Source organism: Lissotriton helveticus, chromosome 3_1, assembly GCF_964261635.1.
Source record: "Lissotriton helveticus chromosome 3_1, aLisHel1.1, whole genome shotgun sequence".
Classification (NCBI taxonomy): Eukaryota; Metazoa; Chordata; class Amphibia; order Caudata; family Salamandridae; genus Lissotriton; species Lissotriton helveticus.
The window spans coordinates 935,358,565-935,370,330 of NC_136061.1; positions in this window are offsets into that span (position 1 = coordinate 935,358,565).

An 11,766-nucleotide genomic window follows, 5' to 3' on the forward strand; every position below is an offset into this window, starting at 1 on the left:
CTCACTCCCCATCACTACACTTGCCCCCCCGCAACGACCAGTCTCCACTCGTCCCGCATCTGCCTCACCCCGCCTGTCGCTGATTACCCTTCCAATAACTCTAACCCCACTCCCAACGTCACGCTGGATATAATCATGACCACCCTCCTCCAAGTGAAAGAAGAGCTCCACTCGCTCAAAGAATTACTCCTCCCGCACCCCCCCCGCACGACCACATGTCAACGAATGAACAACACCCCCCCACATCCTAGGCACCCCTTACATGGGATTTCTATCCCCTCTCGCAATACCTCCAACAGGCCTAAGCGCACTATCAAGACACTTCCTAACCACCCCTTACATTGGACCTCTATCCCCTCTCGCAATACTGCCAACCGCCCCCAGCGCGCTATCAAGACTCTCTCGGACCGCGACATACACACCCTACTCAGCACATATGTCCCGGCAACCCAAAACAGCTTAGCCACCACGCATATGTCCATTTCTACGATTCTCTCCAACCCCAGTAGGCACCCCACGTATAGCAACAGAGGCTCTGTTCCCAACAACCTGACTAAAGTCCCTCTCACTACGGAACCCTCCACCTCCCCCTGCACCCCCAGTCTCAAATGCACACTTCTCAACTGTAGATCAGCCCAAAAACACTCGACGGAGGTCGCTGACCTCATCCTGTCTAGGAACCTTGACCTGGCCATACTAACTGAAACATGGTTAACCGAATCCTCCAATCCTATCATGGATATCCTAGTCCCCCCCAACTACTACATCACTAGACTTGACAGGCCCAACAAGACAGGTGGCGGAATCGCCTGCATTTACAAGAGCAACCTCTCTATTAATAAAGTCACCGCCCCTTCTCTTACCTCCTGTGAATACTTCTGCCTTGATGTCACCAGTGAGAATAAACCTGTATGCTCGTTACACATCATGTACCACCCCCCGGGGGACAACCTCGTCTTCTCCCAACAACTCATGGACACAATATTAATCAACGCAGGACGGCTACACACACAAATTTACCTTGGTGACTACAATCTCCATTGGAATGATGGCAGTGACGCAGTAGTTAATAGCCTCAAAAGTTTCCTTACCGCCTCTGACCTCACTCAAATTTGCAACACTCCGACACACGACAAAGGCTCGACCCTCGACCTGGTCATTTCCAAAGAAGGCACCACTCAACTCGACTCAATACAACCTTGTGACTGGTCAGACCACCATATTATAACATTCATCATCAAGGAAAAGGTAAAACTCATCCCGGTGCAATACGCCATGCCCAAAGTCTGGAAAAGAGACATGAGGAAACTCAATCCAAACTCTCTACCCCCCAACAGCTGCAATCTCCTACTCCCCCCTACCGACACCTCTGATGTGCTGGTCCTAACTGACCACTATCTCAACTCCATGGCCACAATAATCAATGAGGCCGCTCCAATGCAATTGAAAAGAGTATCCAGGAAGATATCCAACCCCTGGTACAACGGGAGTCTCAATGAAGAGAGACGGGCTATGCGATCGGCAGAGCGTACCTGGAGATCAATTCCCTCGACATTGCATCTCAAAACTCTTAGGAAAAAGAGAAATGCATACTTCAGGAAAATAAAACGCTCAAAGTCAGAGTTCTTCAGAATCCAGCTAGACCAAGCTAAAAAACGTCCAAGTAAATTGTTCGAACTAATCCGATCTCAATCTAAGGAACAACCCCCAGCTGTCGACATTATCAGCACTACCCCTTCTTGTGAAGATTTCGCAGATTTCTTCAACAATAAAACTGACAATATAAAGAGCGACCTCCGCAATGACGCAAGCCTGTACTCAATACCCAACTGCATAACACCCATTGAACTAAAAAACAATGCGACATGGTCATCCTTTGACACCTGCTCTGAAGGAGAAATTGGCAGAATACTCAGCACTCTAAAACCATCCAATCACCTCACTGACCCTCTTCCTGCTAACGCCGTAAAAGACTTCATCCCTCTGCTACTCCCACTCTGGACTAAAATTATCAATAGTTCACTACAACAAGGAACCATCCCGGACTCCCTCAAAATTGGACAAGTTACACCTTTACTGAAGAAACCAACAGCCGACCCCACCGATCTAAACAACTACCGTCCGATTACCAACATTCCCACTCTCGCCAAGCTGCTAGAAAAATGCGTCCAACTGCAAATGACAAAGCACATAGAACAGTTTGATCTCCTCAACCCACACCAATCAGGCTTCCGAGCAGGGCACAGTACTGAAACCGCTATGACTCACATTATTGACGACGCCATCCAAATCTTAGATCAAAACAATACCTGCCTCCTCATCCTTCTTGATCTCTCTTCGGCATTCGACACAGTGAAACATGAGAGCTTACTCGAACTCCTAAAATCAAGAATGGGCCTATCTGGGACTGTGCTTCGTTGGTTCACTTCCTTTCTACACAACAGGTCTCAAAAATTCAAGAGCAAAAACAAAATGTCTTCCCCAGTACCGGTATCGTTAGGCGTCCCTCAAGGATCCTGCTTATCCCCTACTTTGTTCAACCTAGTTATGGAACCTCTCACCACTCTGTTACAAGCATCCAATGTACACTTTCACATGTACGCCGATGACACTCAAATATACCTCAAGTTACAATCCCCCAAAGACATCCGGAGTCTGAATTCAACGATCAGAAGCACCCAATCCTGGTTGGCTGACAACCACCTCAAACTCAATGCTATGAAGACTGAGTTCCTCCTAATCTCACCTCCCACGAAAATATCTTCCGCACAAACATGGCTTAAGCACCTAACAGCACTCAATGTCCAACCGACCATCGTGGACTCAGCTAAATCCCTAGGCATAACACTAGACACAAATCTCAGCATGCAGCAGCATATCAGCAAGGCTACTAAGGGGGCGAACTTCCAAATAAACACCTTGAGAAAACTGAAACCCTTCCTCCCAGCAAAAGACTTCCAAACAGCAGTACAAGCTCTAGTCATCCCTCGCATAGACTATGGCAGCGTGGCCCTCTGCGGCCTCCCCCTAACGACAACTGCACCCCTAAGAGCGTCACTAAATGCGGCAGCAAGACTCATCACTGGATCAAAAAAGCATTCGCATATCTCTCCTGACTTCAAAGCCTTGAACTGGCTGCCTCTGGAAGCCAGAATTCAGCTGAGAATTGCCTGCATGACGCACAAGGCTATACACTTGAAATCACCCAGCTACCTCACTCATAAGTTGACAATCTCTGGTGGGTCCAGAACTACCAGGAGCACGAACAATCTTCTGCTGAAACCGCGAAGATTCCGGAAGGAAAAAACCTACAAACGCTCCTTCTCTGGTATGGCGCCCAGGATCTGGAACGCACTTCCTCCTGAAACGAGGCTCATCTCTTCCTCCCTTCTTTTTAAGAAAGAAGTCAAAAGTATCCTTATGGCTAAATACACTTGAACAATTTCGCTTGATTTACATTAAGAACAGTATTACCAGTATTGTGTTATGATATTGCCTATATATTCCTATGCGGATGTATGACGGTACAACGCGTACCGTCACAACGCGTGCTGTTACAACGCGTCCCTTACAACGCAAGTCGTTACCACGACTTGCGTTGGGGGCGCGGATGTCGAATAGTATAATTTACTATTCTAACACCAGTCCCCGTGGACACTAGGGAAGGTGTTGGAATAGTAAATTTACTATTTTTAATCTTCTAGCGCCCTCCAGCGCAAGTCGTGGTAACGACTTGCGTTGTTACGGACGCGTCGTAACAGCACCGCGGGGAAACATCCGCGTTGTAACGGATGTTTCCCATTCCTATGCACGTGTGCTTTGACGTATTTTAGTCCTTCTTTATTTTTACAGCGTTTTGATGGCCGTCGCTCCAATTATGCACTGCTACCTCATACCTGTACTATGCGGACTATACATACTATTTTGTATAATAATATTACTCTGTATTATTTACAGCGTGTGGATGGCCTACGCTCCAATTTTGCCTGCTACCTCGTACCTGTACTATACGTTATATGGGTACTATGCTATATACTATATTGGTGCTATGTACATGAACTTGTTGATGACCTACGCTCCAACTATGCCTGCTACCTCATACCTGTACTATACGTTATATTGGTACTATGTTATATACTATATTGGTGCTATGTACATGATCATGTTGATCTACCTCCCTACTATGCCCCCTTGTTCCCCTACCCTCCACCTGCCTTTGTAAAGCGCTCTGTTATCTGCAAAGATCTTGTTCGCGCTATATAAAACTCTCTAAATAAATAAATAAATAAATATCCTGCCCCAAAACGACACACCCGAGCAGAAACAGGAACGTAACGTGCTGCTCCTACTCACCGTCTGACCTGGAGACTCCTGCGTGCCTCGGTTCCGAAGTTATGCCCCGGTGGGACCGGGGCCTCCGCGGTGATGAGACCGGGGCCTCGCCTATTGGACCCAGCCCAGCGTGGATGTAAACATCGGCCCCGGCCGAGAGCGTGAGCCACTGGCGAGAGGCCATTGTGCGAGCATCCTGGTGGTCCTGATCCGGGCTTGCCTTGGCGACCGTGAGGCTGGTGCGGGGCGCGGTGCTCCGAGGACTGATCGTGTGAAGGGGTCCCCCCGCCGCTGCTCCGTCCATCCACCCTGGAGCCTCGCGCCCGGGCTCTGTTCGTCAGACACGCCAGCGATAGTACAGGCGGACCCCCGACTTTGGCGGCTCTCCTTTCTGCACCAAGGCTGCCATTACTGGGACCCCCTTAATACCTGAGGGGGTCCGCATCTGTGGGACTGATCCGAGAGTCGCGGAGGGTGGTGACGAGGCTGAACCTACAAAATGGCGGCCGTCGAGCTAGACCGCGGATATCCTCAAGACGGCGGACTTGGGTTGCCGGACTGCACGGGGGCCTGGACATGTGTACGTGAGCCTACAATTGGCGATGTTCTTGGCGCATTACGATCCTTGCTTGCGGCCTTGGCCCCTGGTGCCCCTGGGGGATCGGTGCGGTCCGCCGCCATCTTAGATGGACGGTTCTTCATGGTCCCCTCTCGTCTCGGTGATGCCACTGCCTCGCCCCCCTCGGTCACGACGAGGGTTACTACCGCTGTCCGTCAACAGGTATGCAAGCAAGTGGCTTTGGAACCTCCTGCGCTTCAATGTTTGGAGTTCGGGGACTTGGATATCGTGCTGGGGCCCGATCCTACCCGAGTGCCCGAGAAGTATGGTGGACTGCTGCATATCTTTGCCTTGATGAGGTCGTGTTTCTGTACTGCAAGGGAACCCCCGCTTTCTCGAACGGCGATACTGAACTCCTGTCTTTTACTGCCCTTGTTAACATTGTTGAGACACTTGAACTGCATGCCCGGACTTTTGTTCTCTTGCCTATGGATTGACCTCCCTGGCCTACGTTTTTATCGGAATTTTTTTCATTCGTATGATTGCCCCGCACCGTGTTGCTCACTTCCCGCTGTCATGTGGTGGGTGGTAATTGTGGCTAAGAAAGGCCTGGGGTGAGATACAATGCTCCCGGTGGATTGCTGGTGTACAGATCCGTGGCGCAATTGCCCGTATACATAGTGCTGTGGGTGACCCCCTTGTAAGTTCTCTGACGCTCGAGATTGTATCGTTTTCATTTAAACGTATTACGATTGTATGGTTGGGCGGAGGGCTGAGGCCGACCGTTTTGTCTCTGCTCCTTTACTCCTCCCTCCTATTTCTTTCTGTCTTCATGTCCTTCTTTTTGTCTCTTTCTTCCTCTTCTCTCTCTTGTCTCTACTACATTTCGGGTTCTGATTTAGGGCGACAGGCACGCTGCTGGGGGGGTAGGCCGTAGCCTTCTGCAGGGGTGCTGGGTGGGATGGGTGGGATGAGTCTTATCTGCTGTTTTATTTTTCTTAGTTCTATGGCCCTTTTGTGTCTCTTATAGGAGCGCCGCGTCTGTCCCTGCCCCCCATGGTATGATTGGGGTGGGGTCAGTATCATCACTGCTCTCCTTCTTGTGGTTATGCTGCATTTCAATTGCGACTCCCATCCCCTCCTCGTTGCTAATAATCCTGCTCGTTTATGTGTCCTCGCTACGGGGTGCTTGTATCGGCGCGGTGTTCTTCTTTTTCAGTCTGTATTTTTCTTTTTTCCCTCTTCCTTCCCCTCCCCTCTTCCTTTTTTCTCTCCCAAGGTTAGTATGACGGGTTAGTTCTAATGATGTCGATATTCCGGTTCCTTTGTTCTGTTTCCGATGTACTACTGGGTGGTGGATGTGTATAAGATGAGTCTAATTGAATATTGATTTGTGTTAACCGCATCTGTTTTCATACTGATGTATACTGTAGTGCCACTCCTCCGCGTTGCTGCCCTTTAGCTTTTTTGTAGCCACTGATTTGCTTTGGGAACCCGGATTCATTTATGCTGTAACCGAGCCTGTTATACTCCTTATTGTAATATTATAAAAATTAACCTTCTTTGTTCCTGTTTGCGGGCCGTCCAGATCCTCCCCCCCCCTTCCCCTTTTTGGGCTGTATTGATTGTGCTCCATTATGATTGATTCTGTATATTTTCCTTCTGGATTTCTTGATTGCTCTATCGCAGGGGTGCCCAAACCTGTCCTGGCGGGCCGTATCCATGCCAGATTTTTGGGATATCCCCATCTGGGGATCACGGTTCGATCCCCGGCACCGGCGGCAGATTAGCCCAGCACCAGGTGACTCTGGGAAATAGCTGGCGCCGCGGCTAGGGCGGCTGACTCCGGAATCTGGAGATTTTTTTATTTAAGGTTTTTGTAGAGCGCGTAGTAACCCTCGAGCATCCCAGAGATCAGGGTTCGATCCCCGGCACCGGCCGCAGATTAGCCCAGCACCACGTGACTCTGGGAAATAGCTGGCGCCGCGGCTAGGGAGGCTGACTCCGGAATCTGGAGATCACGGTTCGATCCCCGGCACCGGCGGCAGATTAGCCCAGCACCAGGTGACTCTGGGAAATAGCTGGCGCCGCGGCTAGGGCGGCTGACTCCGGAATCTGGAGATTTTTTTATTTAAGGTTTTTGTAGAGCGCGTAGTAACCCTCGAGCATCCCAGAGATCAGGGTTCGATCCCCGGCACCGGCGGCAGATTAGCCCAGCACCATGTGACTCTGGGCAATAGCTTGCTTAATCTTCCCAACGGCCCCTAGCGCCTAGAGACCCTTACGGGCGATTGTGCGCCTTACAAATGTGGATTATTATTATTATTATTATTATTTGGGCCGACTCCGATCCGGTTCGTAAAAGCACATCTGCCCGAATCTGTCGGACAACCACGTACGCCCGGGAGAGGACTGCCCGGGACCCGTGGAGCCCGTCCTGGTCACTCTGACCTGCCATCGGCCTGGAGAAGGGAGCGCCGGACGCCCGGGGGGAGGACTGCCCGGGACCCGTGGAGCCCGTCCTGGGCACTCTGACCTGCCGTCTGCCCGGGGAAGGGAGCCCCGGACGCCCGGGGGGAGGACTGCCCGGGACCCATGGAGCCCGTCCTGGGCACTCTGACCTGCCGACGGCCCGGGGAAGGGAGCCCCGGACGCCCGGGGGAGGACTGCCCGGGACCCGTGGAACTCGTCCTGGGCACTCTGACATGCCGCTGACCCGGGGAAGGGAACCCCGGACGCCCGGGAGCCGTGGAGCCCGTCCTGGGCACTCTGACAAGCCGTCGGACCGGGGAAGGGAGCCCCGGACGCCCGGGACCCGTGGAGCCTGTCCTGGGAACTCCGGCATGCCGTTGGCCCAGGGAAGGGAGTCCCAGATACCCGGGACCCGTGGAGCCCGTCATGGGCACTCTGACAAGCCGGTGTCCCGGGGAAGGGAGCCCCGGACGCCGGGGACTCGTGGAGCCCGTCCTGGGCACTCTGGCATGCCGTTGGCACGGGGAAGGGAGCCCCGGACGTCCGGGGCCCGTGGAGCCCATCCTGGGCACTCTGACAAGCCGTTGGCCCGGGGAAGGGAGAGCCGGACACCCAGCGGAGGAATGCCCGGGACCCATGGAGCCCGTCCTGGGCAATCTGACCTGCCGTCGGCCCGGAGAAGGGAGCGACGGACGCCCGGGGGGGAGGAATGCCCGGGACGCATGGAGCCCATCCTGGGCACTTTGACATGCCATCGGCCTTGAGACCTGGGGGACGACTGCCCGGGAAGCATGGAGCCCGACCTGGGCACTCGCTCATGCCGTTGGCCTGGAGACCCGGGGGACGACTGCCCGGGGCGCATGGAGCCCGACCTGGGCACTCGCTCATGCCGTTGGCCTGGAGACCCGGGGGACGACTGCCCGGGACGCATGGAGCCCGTCCTGGGCACTTTGACATGCCGTTGGCCTGGAGGAGGGAAGCCCCGGGTGTTGTTACCCAGGCATAGCCCATCTGGTCCCCCTGGCAGAGAACCACCGGCCTTGCAGGGGTGTCCGGGCATACCCTTACCCCTAGTAATCCGGAGGAAAATTACCCCCCTTTCTTGTAATCTGTGCACACGAGTTGACAGAGGGGACCCAAGGCGTAAAAGTACCCGACCTCCTGGAGCCCTCGCTGGGATCGGGGAGGCAAATGGCACCTCATAGGGACTTCCAGGGAGGTTTGGCCATCTGGTCGCCCTTTTGGATAGCATTGCGTGCGACCAGATGGCCGAGGGGAAAGGTGCAACCAGGTGGCCGGGAACGAAAGGACTCCCTGCTTCCCACCCCGAGCCTTCGTGGTAGGGCTGCTGCCTGCCCACGCCGGGCAGGGCTCGGGGACCCCGGCTGGGCCTCAGGCACGGTGAGGACCACCGGAGCTCCCAGGCCCGGACGCCCGGGACGACGACTGCCCGGGACGCATGGAGCCCGTCCTGGGCACTTTGACATGCCGTCGGCCTGGAGACCCGGGGGACGACTGCCTGGGACGCATGGAGCCCGTCCTGGACATTTTGACATGCCGTTGGCCTGGAGACCCGGGGGACGACTGCCCGGGACGCATGGAGCCCGTCCTGGGCACTTTGACATGCCGTCGGCCTGGAAACCGGGGGACGACTGCCCGGGACGCATGGAGCCCGTCCTGGGCACTTTGACATGCCGTCGGCCCGGAGAAGGGAGCGCCGGACACCCAGGGAAGGACTGCCCGGGACCCATGGAGCCCGTCCTGGGCAATCTGACCTGCCGTCGGCCCAGGGAAGGGAGCGGCGGATGCCCGGGGGGAGGAATGCCCGGGACGCATGGAGCCCGTCCTGGGCACTTTGACATGCCGTCGGCCCGGAGACCCGTGGGACGACTGCCCGGGACGCATGGAGCCCAACCTGGGCACTTTGACATGCCGTCGGCCTGGAGACCCGGGGGACGACTGCCCGGGACGCATGGAGCCCGTCCTGGACATTTTGACATGCCGTCGGCCTGGAGACCCGGGGGACGACTGCCCGGGACGCATGGAGCCCGTCCTGGGCACTTTGACATGCCGTCGGCCCGGAGAAGGGAGCGCCGGACACCCAGGGGAGGACTGCCCGGGACCCATGGAGCCCGTCCTGGGCAATCTGACCTGCCGTCGGCCCGGAGAAGGGAGCGGCGGATGCCCGGGGGGACGACTGCCCGGGACGCATGGAGCCCGTCCTGGGCACTTTGACATGCCATCGGCCTGGAGACCCGGGGGACAACTGCCCGGGACGCATGGAGCCCAACCTGGGCACTTTGACATGCCGTCGGCCTGGAGACCCGGGGGACGACTGCCCGGGACGCATGGAGCCCGTCCTGGACATTTTGACATGCCGTCGGCCTGGAGACCCGGGGGACGACTGCCCGGGACGCATGGAGCCCGTCCTGGGCACTTTGACATGCCGTCGGCCTGGAGACCCGGGGGACGACTGCCCGGGACGCATGGAGCCCGTCCTGGGCACTTTGACATGCCGTCGGCCTGGAGATCCGGGGGACGACTGCCCGGGACGCATGGAGCCCGTCCTGGGCACTTTGACATGCCGTCGGCCTGGAGACCCGGGGGACGACTGCCCGGGACGCATGGAGCCCGTCCTGGGCACTTTGACATGCCGTCGGCCTGGAGATCCGGGGGACGACTGCCCGGGACGCATGGAGCCCGTCCTGGGCACTTTGACATGCCATCGGCCTGGAGACCCGGGGGACGACTGCCCAAGAGCCATGGAGCCCGTCCTGGGCAATTTGACAAGCCGTTGGCCTGGAGGAAGGAAGCCCCGGGTGGCCTAGGGAGGTGTTACCCAGGCATAGCCCATCTGGTCCCCCTAGCAGAGAACCACCAGCCTTGGAGGGGTGTCCGGGCATACCCTGCCCCCTAGTAATCCGGAGGGAAATTACCTGACTTTCTTGCAATCTGTGCACACAAGGTGACAGAGGGGACCCAAGGCGCGAAAGTACCCGACCTCCTGGAGCCCTCGCTGGGATCCGGGAGGCGAATGGCACCTCATCATGACTTCCAGGGCGACCAGATGGCCGAAGCGAGAGGGGCGACCAGATGGCCGGGACCAAAAGGACGCCAATCTGCCTGCCCCGGAGCTGCAGGGCTCTGGGGCTGCAGGGTTCCGGGGGCTGCAGAGCTGCAGGTCTCTGGGGCTGCAGGGCTCCGGGGCTTCAGGCCTCCCCGGGCCCTGATGGACCCTCCGTCCCGGGTACCTCCGACCCCCGGCCGGCTTGCAGGACGGAGGGGGGATTCCCGCACCACTGGGCCCTGCCGGACGGGGCTCAAGCCCCGGGCCCGGTCCCCGGTCCCAGTCCCGGCTTTCCAAACCCTATGCCGGGCCGGGGAGAGCCTCCCCTGGGCCCCCGGTGGACCCTCCGTCCCGGGCGCCCCGGACCCCCGGCCGGATTGCTGGACGGAGGGGTACCAGCACCCTCGGGGCCTGGCCAGATGGAGTTCAAGCCCCGGGTCCGGTCCCACCTTCCGAACCCTAGCCAGGCTGGGGAGAGCCTCCCCGGGAACCGGTGGAGCCCCGTCCCCAGCGCACGGACCCACTGGTGGCCTGCGGGACAGGGGGCTCCAGCACCCTCGGGGCCTGGCCAGATGGAATTCAAGCCCCGGGTCCGGTCCCACCTTCCGAACCCTAGCCAGGCTGGGGAGAGCCTCCCCGGGAACCGGTGGAGCCCCGTCCCCAGCGCACGGACCCACTGGTGGCCTGCGGGACAGGGGGCTCCAGCACCCTCGGGGCCTGGCCAGATGGAGTTCAAGCCCCGGGTCCGGTCCCACCTTCCGAACCCTAGCCAGGCTGGGGAGAGCCTCCCCGGGCCCCGGTGGACCCTACGTCCCGGGCACCCCGGATCCCCGGCCGGATTGCAGGACGGAGGGGTACCAGCACCCTCGGGGCCTGGCCAGATGGAGTTCAAGCCCCGGGTCCGGTCCCACCTTCCGAACCCTAGCCAGGCTGGGGAGAGCCTCCCCGGGCCCCGGTGGAGCCCCGTCCCCAGCGCCCGGACCCTCTGGTGGCCTGCGGGACAGGGGGCTCCAGCACCCTCGGGGCCTGGCCAGATGGAGTTCAAGCCCCGGGCCCGGTCCCACCTTCTGAACCCTAGCCAGGCTGGGGAGAGCCTCCCCGGGCCCCGGTGGAGCCCCGTCCCCAGTGCCCGGACCCTCTGGTGGCCGGCGGGACGGGGAGCTCGCGCACCACCGGGCCCCGCCGGCCGAGCTCAAGCCCAGGGCCCGGTCCCACCTTCCGAACCCTAGCCAGGCTGGGGAGAGCCTCCCCGGGCCCCGGTGGAGCCCCGTCCCCAGCGCCCGGACCCTCTGGTGGCCGGCGGGACGGGGAGCTCGCGCACCCCGGGGCCAGCCGG